Source organism: Pempheris klunzingeri, chromosome 16 (genome assembly GCF_042242105.1).
Source record: "Pempheris klunzingeri isolate RE-2024b chromosome 16, fPemKlu1.hap1, whole genome shotgun sequence".
In the NCBI taxonomy this organism is placed as follows: Eukaryota; Metazoa; Chordata; class Actinopteri; order Acropomatiformes; family Pempheridae; genus Pempheris; species Pempheris klunzingeri.
In genome coordinates, this window is record NC_092027.1 from 16,339,757 (window position 1) to 16,356,318 (window position 16,562).

Sequence of the window (16,562 nt, forward strand, 5' to 3'; positions counted from 1 at the left end):
ACATAAAGGGGCCGATTGATTACTTGAACTTCTTAACTGACAATATATCAAAAATAGCATATATATATATACATAAATAATAAATGCACAGCCTCACCTGAAGGCATACTATCTTTGCATAATATTTGTTAAAAGGATAAAACACGATAAAGCCCAAGAGCTTATTTCTATTGTGGTGTAGATGTGTAAAGAGTAAAAGGCCTTCTTTATGTTTGAAGATCCATTCAAACTGAGTCGTTTACTGACATCTAGTGGTCATTTTACTGAGAGCAGAAGAGTTCCCACAGTAATCCTAAGTGGCCTTTTGAGGCTCAATAAACAAAACTCGTGGAAATGTGAAAAAAGACCTTATAGTGACCCCTATTGTACAGATATTACATTACTGCAAACACAGTGGCTATCTCTTTTACCACTAGATGGCAGCAAATACACATTAACAGATGCTGGTCAGCAGAGCAGTTTGCTTACTGTGGGGGCCTCTGTTGCTACGCCCAGGGAATGAATATAGATTTGTTCTCCTCAGGGATGGTAAGGACAGTTCTCTGACGCTGAGAGGAGATGCATTTATTGGTAAATTGAGATTTATTGCATACAACAGGGAATCTCACCACACGCCATTAAATAAATTAGGAAACCAGCTCAGCGGTGGCTTCTGCACTATATTTGTTTAGCACACTTTCACTTAACGCATTTATCACACTCTAACTCAAAATTGTTATTGCCCTTTTCATACTTGCAAATAAATAAATATTAACTTCTGGTGAACACTTATTTTCCTATGGTGTATTTTTAAAAACAGGTAATGATTATTAATTTGAATAATTAGAATTAAATATATAGAAACATAGTTCATCTAATTTACAACTTCAACATCAGTTGTCTTGGCCAGGCGTCTTTGTAAACGCAACGAATAGAAGCTCTTGGTTTGGTCTTGATTGGAAGTAAAGAAATACAACAGGATTTGAAAAGTGCAACGTAAAGTACAACAGGTGATGTTACCTACAGGGATCACCTCAGAATATAAAGCAGCCTTGTAAATGTGTTGGAGAGTCATTGATTTAACTCTTTTCAGAATCCATAATTGTCCATCAATTGTATGTTTATACTGCACACTCGTGAAATCAGGTTGACCGCGTATGACAGGACCAGCGCTGTGGGTAGCAGCGTCCAAACAGGGTGCACCAAATCTACATTTTACAGGCGCCGTTAATGGTCTTCTAATTCATTATGCTCCAGTGAACTGTGAAGTGTTTGCCTCAATGCCACTTCTCCTACAAGAATGTTTGAAAAGTGACAATGTCAGCAAAGTTCTGCAAATCTCAATGAAGAAACATGAAGAAATCTTTTCTTCTAATCCTTATGAGTCACTTCCCATAAGCAGCTAAAAATTGCAACATCAAGGAAAAGCTTGGTTTAGACCCCATTAACTCTTTGATTCAGTATGTAATTGATCAAACGAGTATAAAAAGTGATATAAGAAAATTTATTTAATCTTAAATTTAACAGAGGCCGGCTGAGTGTTTCCCTCTGCATTCACTCTTTATGTTAAGCTAAGATAACCAGCTACCGCCTGGCTCTTGCTTCATATTGACAAATACATCAAAGTCTCAAGCAACCAAATAAGCATATTTCTCAAACTAGTGAACTAGCAGGTCACCTTTCAGCGATCGTACACTAACAAGTAGTACTTCATGCAGCTGTCTGATGCACATCTGCTCAGCCCGGATGACTAGTGCTGCTTTGCTTTTATGTGAAAACACGCTACATTGCACCAGTTCTATCTTATTTCATTTTGCATTTTCACATCAGAATCTCCGGCGCACAACTGCATAAAACACCGTGAGAGCACGAGCGCATCGAATTTCAGAAAATTGAGAGATCAAATGCATGGAAATGTGTCTACATCCAAAAACCTGCTGGGCTGATCTTCTCACGGGTGAGAACTGAACAGAATCATCATCCAGTTGTTGTCTTTCTCATTACGAACGAATCCCCAGCCTCCTCAAACTTCGAAAACAGACAAGGAAAACATTGGCCTCTCCCCGTTCCCTTAGTGCCTCTGAATCTTTCTCTCTTCATCTCTTTCTTGCTCTTGCTAAAATTGTCTGGGGAAAATGACTTAACTGTTATTTTTCTGAATGAAAGCAATCACATCTTGTTTCACGAGTGGACAGCGTGCTTATCACAGCTCACTGAGATGCATGAGACGACATGCCACCCAAATTCAACCAATGAGTGGTCATCAAACATCCTCACCTCATATAACCACCCGCTTATTATCTGGCCTCCACACGAATGCATAAAACAAGCAAGCACACACACACACACACACACACACACATGCACATACACACACGCACTCATGCTCATGCATTTAAGCAGCGCCTAATTGAAATAATATGAGTGGCCAGGGAGGTTTTGGTTCTGCTCTGGTATTCAGCTCTCTGCTCCCACTTTTCCTGAGAAAAATCAGTTTCACACAGACAGGCTGTGTCCATTCCCTCTCTAATAAGACGCCTGAGAGAAGGAGAGAGTGGAAGTCATCATTAAAGTCTGACGCAAAGACAGGAAGACACATACAAACACACACACACCCACCGCACCATGATGACAGACAGGGTAAATATTATTCTTGAGTGCAGGTGTGAGGAGTAGCAGCGAAGTGATAACAGAGGAGGTCATTAAAAACCCAGCAGGGTTTGCGGCCGACCCCGGGGTCCGCACTGTGTCAGGCCTTCCACTGGAAAGGCATAGTTTACAGTCAGAGCAGAGGGAGGAGAGGTACGCACTGACAGGATGATGATACACAGACTGAGGATATTAGTCTGTCTCATATGAAACATATTCATTAGGCTGTTTGGTGGTTATTTTCTCCGTGTGAAAATCGCTCCATTCAGTCGGAGGCTGGAGCTTCTTTGACGTGTGAAATTATTGGGGAATTTAGCAGATGAAGACACTTTGTGGGGTGATTTGATTGTCGATCATGAAGCTAACTGTGTAGCGGATGTGAGGTTGTGTGTGCGTGTGTGTGTGTGTGTGTGTGTGACGTAAGGACAGAGATAAATGCTAACACATGCCTTCAGACTCTCTCCCCTCTTTGTTCAATAACTTAAATCCTGGAAGATTCGAGGGAAAACGGACATCTATTTCTGCATTTCCCACCGCAGACGCAATTTCAAGGCACCAAACTTTGAAGTGCATTCACAAAGTCAGCGAGAGTCACATCCTCTCGGCTTCTCACCGAGCTCGCCACCTGAGCTGAACCCGATGTAGTGGCGAGACCCAGCTGTACGGTGTGAACTGGCCCAGAGTCACGGGGATGACAAAGCGATGACTGCTGCGGAGATGAAAAAACACACCGTTTAGCAGGCGCTGACCCCAGCCTGTGCGAGGTGAGGTGTTTCTAAGCAACAAAGCCCGGCACACACCAAAGGCCAGAGATGTGCTCCACCACCACTGGAAATAAGGGGCGAGGGAGAAGGGGCGGCAGATTATAACTCTTTCTTTAACATGTTTGCATTGGCTAGACCATACATATATTTCATGTTCTGACATTATTATGGTAGCAAGATCATAGTTGTTTCCTCCACAAGTTTTCCCAGCCTCCTCTGAATTTGATTTAATGTTTCAAGCGATTACATGCTTTTTACAGCCAACATAATTGGTTGAATATATTGGCTTGTGGAGATGGTCTGGCATGGTGGTATGTGGTCCTAAAATCCTATTTGAACTCTTAGTGTGAGACCTCCACACGTCAAAAATCATAAATGTCGAACAGTAAATCCAAGATGTGAGCAAGAAGGAAATTGCAAACAGACAGGTTATGTGGAAGTAATGTTTTTAGCCTGCTTGGGCAGCATGCTGCCATGTGTTAAACATTTTGCACTTCAAGTCATAGTTTGACATTTTGGGAAATACACTTAATACACACTCAAGAGTTCGATGAGATCAATAAAACTCTCATGTCTGTACACTAAATATGAAGCCAAAGCCAACAGATGGTTAGCTTAGCATTAAGACTGGAAGCAGAGCGTAGCAGCTACGTTGTTAATAACATGAACAAACATATTTAAATGTGCTGAATGTGCAGAGCTAAGATAGCCGCCTGCTGGCTTTAACTTCATATTTAGCATGTAGACATCAAAGTGGTATAAATCGTCTAACTCTGAAAAAACGTTGTATGTTTGAGGTCCTACTCCTAAGATGATTGTTATACGAACTATTTTATATTGGATAAAGTTTGAGGGATTTCAGTTAATCTGATTTTTGTTCTATCCTTGTACATCTAACATCTGCTACAGCACCTCCTATTCTTTAACGCCTTCGGATTTGATATGTGCAATAAAGCAGCAGGCAATTTCAGTTCCTTATAAATATGTGCTGTGGAGAAGCCAGTCCCAGTGAGCTAACATGAACTCCTCTCTGCCCCGCTCCAGCACAACAGAGCACTGACACCCTGCTGTTTTTTGTCTACACTGTCTTCTACATGCAGCCAAGAACAAGTCCGAGGATATAAGCCGGGGGTGTTTTGGACCTATGGTACCCTCTTCTTAAAAAATGAGTGAAAAATGTTGTGCTAGTCTGACAAGCATGCAGCATAGAAACTGTCAGCTTGCACTGATGGAATGCAAAATTAATCAAAATAAATCCATAATGGAGGGTTGGCCAATATCGCCTCCTGAAGCCCTGCACCCAGAATGAGCCATACTCTAATGAAAATTTCTTGGACCCAGTAATGTTGTTTCTTATGAACTTTTATGATTGAAATGTCATCTATAGGCGTAGCAGATGAGATGTAGCTTGCTTGCTCAGAGCTGCATGTTGATTGATTTGACATGATTTTAGTAAGTAGTATAGTGTACAAATATACGTCCACATCAAGGACCGCAGAGTGGTGGGAAGAAGAGGAAGGCCATAGAGTCAAATAATCCTGGGTGTGGGGTACTGAAATGACACACTAAATAATTTGTGTTTAAAAGGGACTGTCTGTTACATGGAGAAGAGTGCATGCCTTAGGATCCAGAGCACCCTGAGTGTCACATCAAAGTGGTTGAGTGCAGGACAGTCGATGACAGGAAAGGGAAGAGCACATTCTTAAAGTTATGTCACAACATGTCATGAAACATTCAGCATTGTGGGTAAATAAAAAAAATATATAAACGAAATAATATCTAATACCATGTCTCTTTAAAGCGGACGTGGATCCTGATTACGCTAATGAGGAAAGGTTGCATAACTTAGTTATGTAAGAAGAGGATTTTTGGGCATCAAAACATAGACTTGGACTCTAACGTCACATTTTCAAATTGCCAAAACGTGAAATTATAGCCATTTCCTGATGTTGACTTCTTTTTTACATAATTTATGCAAAGTATGCAGACAAGGTTTGCACCAAGGTAATAGATGTATTTATGGACATGACTTACAGTCTTAGATTACCTCGCTAAATTAACTTGAAGTAAAATTGTAGCCATTTCCAGTTTTAGGCACTTAATTAGTTTATTATGCTAATTACTCAAATCATTAAACATGTATATCTTAGCAGCAAAGCTTAATTCCATCTGCTAAACCTATGGATGACATTTTGATCATAAAAGTTCACAGGAAATATCATTGCTGGGTTTTATATAGGCCATGTAGAGGTTTCCAGTGGACAAACCTATTTAAATTCCGTAATCAATTAATCACTGTGTGTATGAAGATAAATGTCATGTTACTGAAGTGTTGCTGTGACATTAACAGGAGGCAGGACAATTTTATTCAGCTTTTCTGTAATCAACCTTGCCTCCTGCATTCATGTTTTCAGGGGGTCTTTGTACAGCAACAATACCTGTTTTTACAAAGGCACAAAAAAAAAAATGAGAACAAAAGAAAAAAAAAGAATACTGAAGTAACGGCAAATTCCATTTGCTTTGAAAAAATATTTCAAATTCGGGACCTCTAACACCAGATCTGACTAAAACTAAAAGTTCAAAAAGGACTGTACATGTTGCCACTCTTATGCATATGCATGGGAGTGTATCTTTGTCTCTACCACTTATGTTTCTCAGCCCACATAAAAAATGTATATTTGTATATTCTGTCAGAGAAAAAGAGAAAAAAAAAAAAAAACAGTGGAGAGACTTCTCTTAAAACAGCTCTATTTGTTGCAAACCCTTGGGCTGTTGTTAGTATGTTAGTATGTGTGTATTCGGGAAAGTGGGTGCCACACACAATAAATAAATCTGATTTGAGATGGGATTTCTTGTGAAAAAGCTCTTTGTTTTTATCAGTGCTTAAAATCTGTTTCATAACATGCCTTGAGGACCACTTACCAGTAAACTTAAGAGATCATTTCAGCATTACTGTTATAGAATACAAAGTTATTAAATAGCAAAACGTATCATAATTACTGTATTGAATCTGGATGGCAAACACAAATAGCTTTTTAACAATGCCATATTTAAACTGTTAAAAGAGAACTGTAATTAATTTTTTTTTGCCTGCTGTGACATTCCAACATCAGCTCTGAATTGGATTAAGCAAAGAATAAGGCAGAGCATGATTCATTTTTCAAAAGCAGAAGGCACAAGCTCTTATTCATGTTTTAACATTTATCCGGCGTTTTTAATATACGTACTTAAGAACAAATTAGTCCAAAATGGCCCAGGTAAATACTGAATAGTGCCAATGGACAATTATCCACAAGAGAAAAACATTCGGCTGGCTGCCTGAGCCTTTAGAGACAGATATAAGCCTATATACCATGAAGTACAGTAGATTAGAGAAAACACACAATGGTTGCCAAGAAAATATACACATAAACGGTTCAAATCCACCCCGACATAAAAAGAAAGCTAAATCTAAAACTGAAATGGTTCAAATTCAAACATTTTTGCTGTAAAAAGGGACGGCTCTCTCAGCTATATTCAGATAATCTTTAAAGCTGCACTGATCAATATTTTTACATGAAATGTTCATCTACTGACTATCTGTATTGTGAATGCGGTGCTCATAGTGACAAACACACAGAGATTTACCACCAGAATCGTATTTCTTCTCCGCTCTATTAAGCGGTTTAGCATCATTGTTTTGGTTTTATGCCCCAAAATCTTGCAATTTAATCTAGAAAAAAATGTAATCTATCATCTGGAACACCCACCATACAGCCAGGCATCAAACACCAGACAGACAACGTTAGTGCCTAGCTCGTTAACATGGGTGGAGCATTTAGCAGCTAGTCAGCCAGCTAATTCCCTCAGGTGTTGGTGGAGACCCAAAATAGAGCTAAAAGAAGAGTTAATAATTGACATATACAGGCCAGGGAGGCAGAAACACAATTCCAAATAAATGCTAATGTTTATGTGTCTCCTAGATGTGTTAACAGGCACTGTCTGCATTGCGTTTTGTAAGGTAATAAGTCAGTGCTGTTTCTGCATCTTATTGTACTGCCCCCAAGCATTCAATAAATCAGTGGATGCAGGTTCAAGTTAAATTTCACACTTAAATTGAATTTAACACATTTAGTAACAGTGTAGTGGATCATAACATAAAAAATAAAAAATGAAGTGACACCTCTGCATGTAATTACTTATGGCATCGACAGATGCCAAACTATCCCCCCAAGCCCAGAACAAAAAACAGATTAGACTACAGTTTTGGTCTAATTCAGTGAACATGTGTTGTACTTGGCTATATTTGGATCATATGGCACTGAAAATGTCAGCACTGTTTTTATTCCATGGGAAGTTATTGAGTTACAAACAGGGTTCTGTTTTTGTTATCTGTCTGAAACCAATAGGAAGAGATCAAATAATCTGGCCGCCTACATGTTTGTAGTCATATAAGTCAAGCCTGCCAATGGCCCACAGTCTCCATTACGCCAGAATAAGGACAGAAGGCTCTTATTTAGTCATCTGGACCTGCCTCAACTACTCTGATGTGTTCGATCCAACTTATAAATTAGAAATGATTACTTTGTAAATGCATGATATAAAGCACTCCTGACAAATAGGGCACAGTTGGAAATCATTGCATTTAAATATAAAATACTGTGTAAGTGTGTGTGGATAGCTGCTTTTAAGTTTGATAAGGACGCACATTGCACCCGGCTAAACACACATAAATTCACCTTCAGACTTGCAGTGAGTTGCCCAGGTCCACATTGCCATTTCATTTCTTAGCAGAAAGCATTAGCACCGGCTAATAAGAAACATTCCCAAAACAACACATTTGGATATGCATTCAGACATCTTGAGTAACACCAGATGCTACATGACTGGTTTATTATCAAGCAGTATTAAGTTTTGACTGTGGCTTTTCTTTCGGTGCATGCTAATAAAGCTCTCTACAAATTGAGCAATGGGTTAGCTCAGGCATGACATGCCTATGACTTTTTTCTTACTTAACATGACCACACTATATTGTTAAGTAATGAGAACAACAAGAGCTAGTGTTTACTTTTGAGAGCAGTGTTGGATGTTTCTCTTTAGGTGCTCGGGGAGGAACGTACTGAGCCAGGATGAGCTAAAGGCTTGCTGCTTCTCCTCTGTTTTCCATCTCTCTCCTCACAGGTTTCTGTGAAACAGACCAGCTGTAACATGCCCATATTGTCCTCCTCCTCTTCTTGTCCAGACTTTACTGTGGAGGACTCTCATCCCATCCCTCAGGCTGATCTTGTACGATAAGGCTTGTTAGTTTCAAGCTTTAACCCCAACCTATAGCTTTGTGTCCTCTTATACCACGGGTAACTTCTTCCTTCTTTGGACTCTGTGAACTCTTCCTCTCTACAGTCCTACTTGTCTTCATTTGCTTTATCTCTGACCATTCCCCTTTTTCTGTCTCCTGTTCGGCTTCATCCATCTCCTTATCTTCTATTCTTTCATTCCTTGTCATTCCTCCCTCTTCACCCAATAACATGCAACCTTCAGAGCTCTTGCACAGCACATTTATCACTGACATTTTGGTGAGAGCTGCCGTACCTTTTCCTCTAATGCTGCCTGGTTGAGTGGAACCCTCTGTGGCCAGTGTTCCTTAGTGCTGACAACATTTTACTTTAACGCCTCCATCCGAATTGATAGTTCCTCCACATAAAGACCTGAGTGGCCTGGCACGTCACGCACCAAATGGTTTCTGGCTCAGTGGAATATGGTTCATAAAGTGTACCTGTAATATTCGTTATTCAAACATCAGGCTGACATTTGCACAACAAAGTAAAAAAGACTTTCTAAATGCAAAAAGTGTGAAAAGATATAGGAAGAAAGGAAAAACTAGAGGGGCAGCTGCCATTCAAACACAATTTGATTGCCAGGCAAACAAACACGATTGTGTGATGTGTACTTCTCTTTAAACAAGAAAATTACAAGGTCTACAATCAAGTCTGTTTGAAAGTAAAAGCTGTTTGCAGAGGTAAATAATTTCATATGCCCTGATCTTACAAAACGGGAATTGGTCATGGCACAAAAATAGTCTTAGATAATGTATGCATGCAGTTAAAAAAGGCTTGAGCAAGTCAATATTCAATCAGTGCTGATAAGCAGCAAGCAGGTTAATAACATGTTTGATAGAGAGGCCAGGGACAATTTCATGGTACAAGTCAATATAATAAGCTTGCATTTATGTAATTGCGAGTTTCAGCCCTGATTTCTTGCATTCGTAGTACATTTTGTCCTCGCCACAGCTCTCTCTTGCCTTCACCTCCACCAAATGTGAACTGACTCAGAAAACAACCTGGGACCTACAATTGAATTCCAAGGCAGTGTTGAAATTGGTGCTTTGGTTCATGCAAGTCTAAACAGGCCAATGTTGTGTTTTAATATTGTTTGGATTCCACCTGATGTCAAGGCCACTTTTCAAGAGCGACTGTTGTACCATGGGAGCGTGCAATGAGTAAGTGAGAAAAAACTAAACGCACACACATGGAACCACACGCGGCCCATTTTCTGAGTCGGAGCAGTCGTGAGTAGTTATCAGTATTGGAGGGATCTCAAGCCCTCCCTCATCATCATCAGTCTGTCTAAATGACTTCTCTCTCTGCCCCATCTCCCCACTGCTGCTGTTGCTCGCCCATTTTTATCTCCCTCCAGGTCATATCAACATCTCTCTCCCTAGCTCTCTCCCTCTCTTTAATTCCTTCGTTTACAACCACTTAATTAATGCTTTGTTTCCCTTATTTTATTTATTTTTTTACTCCTTTCTCAACTCTTTGCTCTATCTCTCTCTTTCATGTGCATTTCACCCCCATCTCCCCTCTTTTTTCTCCCACATAGACGCAACTGAAAATGACTAAGCGAGCCCTATTGTGATGGATGGCCTAATGGGAACGGATGAAGCATTAAAACCATAATTCAGGGAGACATAATGTGCCAAAAGCTTCGATGTGATCCACTCTGGATGGTCCTGCATGTGTGTTTGTGTCAGATTATAAGATTGCCTACAGTATTTTTATGCACATGTCCATGAATGGAGTTTGGACGACATGTTTATGTGTGTATGTTGTGTGGGCATGCAATCACATGCTTACCCAGACGTTTTGTGTACAACATCCCATAAAAAAAAAAAAAAGACATATATTTCATTACATTTAGATACAAATGATAAAGTGTAATATATGTTTTGTTTTGTAGGAACTTTCTACTCCACTCTCTTGACTCTAGTGGAGTTCATGTAATTTGGTGTGGTTAAATTATCTTTAAACAACATTTTAAATAATGTATTTTATTGTTTATTATATTCATTTAAAAAAAAAAGTGATAATAATAATGATATGGATATTCATAGCCGATGGCCAAACAGACGCAACAAGAGAGATACATTTAATTCTGATGAACTAATAACTAAACAATAAAAAATACAAATCATCCAAAGCTTATTTTCTGAAACTAGTTTTAAAGGTCAAGAAAGCTGCAAGAAGAACCCGTTGTTTGCAGATACATATTACAAACAATAATAGTATATAATACTGTCTTTCCCTTGCATCGCCTGAACATTGTCTAAAGACACAACACTACTATCTATGGTATATACATAAATAATGAACAAAACTTAGGTAAAATTAGGTGATTACAACATTTCTATCTATTATGCAGTTTACCAGCCACCCCAAAACACACAAAACAGACTCCTTGACTTCAAAAAAACTCCTCTGAAAGGCTACACACTAATGAACTCCAATCAGTGGCCATGCTACCACCTCCAGAACCGGACACTAGGGGCCGAAAATGTGTGTGCACATGCCCACACAAACACACCCTTATACATGTGCACACCTACACACACACATACACACTCACAGAAAAAAAAAGAATACTCCCTAGGGTGAAAAGCTCAAAGTGGAAAACTGCACCCAGGTGCTGGTGCCAGGAAAAGGAAACTGACTAGTGAGTGTGTGAGGGGTCAGAGGTCATGCTGCATGTGTTCCACATGAAACCTAATGTAAGTACAGACATGCAAAGCCATATGCAGTGTGTACACAACTGTTACCATGTTTCTCTGGTCCTCCCTTAAACACACACAGACTTTTAAAAGCAACAGCAACAGTTTCGTGACACTGCAGGCATCCCAAAAGCGTTTAGTGGCGTTCAGTAAAAGAGCAGATTCAAGTCTGCATAACTACAAGTATATATTTTTCATCAGTTTGGAAGGTAGCAGTGGTTGGGGCTAGTAGACACCAGGGTGGACTTCCTGAACACACAAAGGCAATGCGAGTACAGCTGGAGAAGAGCAGCTGCTTCCAATATGCGTTTCATCCATAAAATGCTTTGTATTACCTAATCTCACTGCGCAACACGAGAGGTGCCTCCTAACTATGCGCACACACTCGCTCCCTCACACACTGCAGTTGGAAATCACATATGAAGCACATTACAGGTCTTTATAGTTAAATCACGTGTGGAGCCACTGAAAACCTTTTGTAACCAGAGGGGTGAAAAGAATGAAAACAGACATGTCGAAGGAGCAAAGGTGACGTGAACTGTGACTGTATGAAGCGGATGACTCTCCTGTTGGCTCACAGTTTAGCCTCAGTTGCTCTGTCATCGTTTAATGTGTGCGCGGTCGCCCACTCATTGCTATCGTTACAATCAATTCTGTTAAAATTCGGCAGAAGTCATAATTGGCAGGAAGCAACTGCGATAAAAAACACAACATTACAGTGTTCATCTGCTGATTTCTCTAATTAATTGTGCCCAGGCTTCGAACAGGTTCTTGTGGTGTTTTACAAGAGACAGCTTGCTATGAATAATGGTCTCTAGGCTGTGTAACAGGCAGCTCTCACGTAGCAGACTGTATGTGTCACAGACGGATCAGAATAGCAATTTAGATGGTGAAATCTGTAAAGGGAGAGCTGCAGCAGAGAGCAGGACATTTTTCATTCAAGAGAAGTGGATCAAATAGGGAACGGATGAGGAGGGTCGATAAGAGACAGACATGGGTCTGGACCTGCTTTGCTTAATGTTCCTGTTTTTATGAGCGCTGTTAAATTGTCTATGTAGAGTGGTTGGCAGGCCTTAATGTACATTGAGACTTACATTCTCACAACTCTTTGCCTGTCCACTTTCAACATTTGACTCAATGCTGGACTTGGAATCTGTTATTTACCAAGTGCACATTTGTCAACTCCAATACTTTTCTGCCTCAATCACTTACACACTGCTACATTTCTTTTTTTTTAATTGCAGTAAGCTTGGGTTTTATGGTCAATAACAGATTTTTTGTGCCAGTGCAGGAATTTCCTCTTTGGAATAGCTGGGTGTCTTTGATAGGCAGGTCAGAAGAGGTAAAGCTATCCTGTCTTGGGAAAGAGGAACACCAACTGTTCTATTTGTTTAGTCTCCATGGAAATGAATGCGTATCATTGTGTACACAATCAAAAGAATCCACGGGTAAATCACTCTCCATGGCATTTGAGTTACAATTCAGTCTCCTGCTCTGAATATGGACCTTTGTTGTTCTGGACCTGTCAGTTTGTGATTATGTCATCTTCAAGTACCTTTGCCCAAGTGACCCACAGGGGAGTGAACACAGTCGGAGTTTGATTTAGTTGCCCTGCATGTCTTTAGTGAACACTGACTAAAGCAGGACTTGTCCTACGCTTTGGATTGTCAGATGCGGTTCATTCAAGTTCATCTTCTAGTTCAAATTAGCGGACCTGAACTTTGTTTTCACTTCAGAAGAGCTCCCCTGGGCTTTCTGTTGCCTGGATGCCTTGTTCTCCCAGAAACAGCATGAGGGGAGGCAGTAAAACTATGCTAACATCATCATCATCATTGTTATCATAATTATTATTATTAACCCACTGTAGACAGCAACAGGCCGGCCTGAGCTGGGCACTTCTCACATTTCTCTCATTTATTAATCTGCACAAACAGATCTCAAACAGCTGGTCATTTGTGAGTGACAACCTGAGTAGATGAGAGTGGATGAGGGTGTTAAGTGTTTCAGAGGGAACTTTAAAGGGGGAACTTTTAAGGGGAATCTGGGGCAACTCTGCTCTCTCTCTCCGGTCTTTCCGCCCTGCCCAGGAGGAAGGTTTAGATTGCTGTGTGGAGTGATGGGTCCCACTGCGTGAGGCTACAGACGGGTCCAGCATAGTGAAAATTTGCAGTGAGTTTGGCTTCTAGAAATATAATAAAGTATAGACTTCGTGTTTTTCTCTTTTCTTAACCCTATTTAACACAAAAAAGATTGCTCTCAGTTTTTTAGAGTTTAGTTTCATAGTATAGTTCTCAGGGGACAGGGGTGGGTGACAAGTGGTGCAGACAAGGAAGAAACCCAGTTGCTAAACCCAGACCTGAGGGAAAGGAGGCTGAATGTCACCTTCAAATCCAGCAGGCGGATTGATTGAGGGCCTTCAGGGAGCAGCGGGAAATACCTCGGCCTGACAGGAGACACTAAACTAAACAACCAGTTTTCCCCTGGGATAACGTTAAACTGCAGCACACTATGAATTATGGGCCCAAGGCAATTTCTTTTTACATCATACTTTGTTTTATATGGCTGAAAATGTGTTTATCTTTGAAATGTACATTTCAATAAACAAGGCACTTAACCTTATATATGAGATGCTTCCTTCGTATTTCTGGGACAAACCTAAAAATAGTGCAGAGGACTGATGACTGAAAATATATCAAAACAGGTTTTTATTGTATCACCTTTACCAATGAAGGATATTTCAATGTGTTTGGTAATGTATATGTTATATTTTGATGATCGTATAGCTGAGTATCTAACAGTTAAGCAACAGCCTCTATTTTTTATTGTTAATCTCCTTCACTATTTACTTCCATCTATTTTTTAAGACATAGTTTTTAAGACTCGACAACCCTGACCGTGCTCAGTAGTAATAAACAAGAGTCTACAGAGTCTACAGACTGTCTGTCAGGCTGTACTTAGGCACAGCGGTGCTTTGAGCTAAACGCCAACATCAGCATGCCAATATGCTCACAAGGATCATACTAACAAGCTGCTGTTTAGCCAGTAAAATCTTTACTATGTTCACCTTCTTAGTCTATAGTGCTAACATTTGCTAGTCAGAGCTAAATATAAACTACAGCAGAAGGCTGATGGTGATGCAAGATAGCTTCGCAAGTATTTGGTCATAAACCAGACAATTAAGAAATTTTGACCTGCTGAAAAGTTAAAGGGACCACCAAAGCTATTTGAACGCATCTTGAGGGGCCTATGAAGGTCTGTACCAAATTTCATGGCAATCCATTTGATAGTTTGATAAATAGAAAACCTCATGGTAGCACTAAAGGAAAAGTCAGGGGAATCACCAAAGTCAGTGGAAATCATCCTTCTGTCTGTGCAAATCACAAATGTCTGCGCAAGATTTGGTGCCAATGCATCTGGTAGAAGTTGATATTTCAGTCTAAATCAAATTGGACTGAATGACTGGTGATCCTCCAGCACCAGGTCTAGGTTTTAGATGGCAATGGTCAAAGTCTTCAAGGTTTATCCTCAGCCCACCATGGGCATTAGTAACAAATTTCATTCCAGTGATTGTCATGTCACTTACTTATCCTCTGGGGACCATGAATATTTGTATAAAATTATTCTGCAATTCATCAAATGGTTGAGATAATTTAGTCTGACCAATATAGTGGACTGACTGGTCCAGTGCCATTCCTAGAGCCACGCTGCTATCTTGGCTAAATCTAAGCATGTACTGTACTGTATAAGTGAAATATGTGAGAAAGAGAAGAGAGTCTGCTTAAGTGTTTGTTCCACATGTAAAGCTTACCTACATGCATAAATACATATTATGTGAAAGGCTATATGGAGTGTTTTAGAATGGGATGTAGGCCTGGTTTATGAGCAGATATTTGTTTTACGAAAAAAAAAAATACTGGACAGCAGTCAAGATCCTCTCAGCACACAAGGACGACTACTTTTCACTTTTTGCTCGTATTCGGTTGTGTAACTGAAAGCAGACTCTGTTTAATATTAAAGATTTACTCTAATGTTGTGACAGAACACTGGAAACGGTCCGATGATACATTGTGTATTTCTGGACACACAACAGACCCTAGGCAGTTAGATTTTTTTCAAGCCATCCCCATAAATAATCATATCGATGCATCGCTCTTCAACGTGACTCGCTCAGTTTGCCACTTGGTTTATTTCTGCACAGTTCAGTCCTCTGCCAAAAAGATCTAATCCCATCTTCCTCTTTCAGGCCTCTCTTTATATGAAAAAGTAAGTGATGTGAAAGTGCTCTTTTTGTTCTCCAGAAAGAGGCCGCGAGGGGAGCAACTTTCAGAGTTCTCCCTCTGGATATTACAGTGTCAGTGAGTTTGCACGAGATCATTACTTAGTTGTGTCCTGTTACCCAATACACTTGCTATGGCCATCTTTCATTCCACCTAAAATCTCACATGTAAAAACAGCAGCATACTTGTGTTTGCGCATGAATCATCTCAGTGGGGAGACCTCTTTCTTTTCATGATTATCTTGTGTTGCTCATATCCAAGTTTCCAGATTTTCCAAAATGTGGGACAGCACTGCACATGAAGTGACATCTGATTATTATCCATGGCAAGAATAGATACTACAGGGAATTCTTCCTGCTGTGAACAGTAGTTGGAAATCATTTCATTTAATCAACATACAAGTCAATCTGATGTCTGACCACTGTCTACAGGGAGACACTGCGCAGAATAAAACAAAAAAGACACCATAGTTCAAGGCTAAAGGAAAACATTCTTTGTTTTTTTTTTGTTTTCCACAGGAGATCACACAGTGACAGCTCTGCTTGTGAAATCAGCATCAGGATCCGTGCAATGAAGCTAATTTACTAATGAAAATCAATCGTGCCGTGATCACAAGGTGGGTGCTGTATATACACCGCATGCATGACTGGGATGGATATGAGTTGATGCATATCGCTATAGATCCAAGTCATTGCTATGCTGACTGATGGGGCCACACAGTAGGTTTTAAAGCTGCTGGGTCATTAAGTGTCCACACAACAGTGGCAGTGTGGAATGCTCATCATGCTTGGGAGATAAGGGCTAAGGCTCCACGGTGCATGACAAGTATATGCAAGTTTAAGACTTTTATTCTCCGAACTTGACTTCTAATGC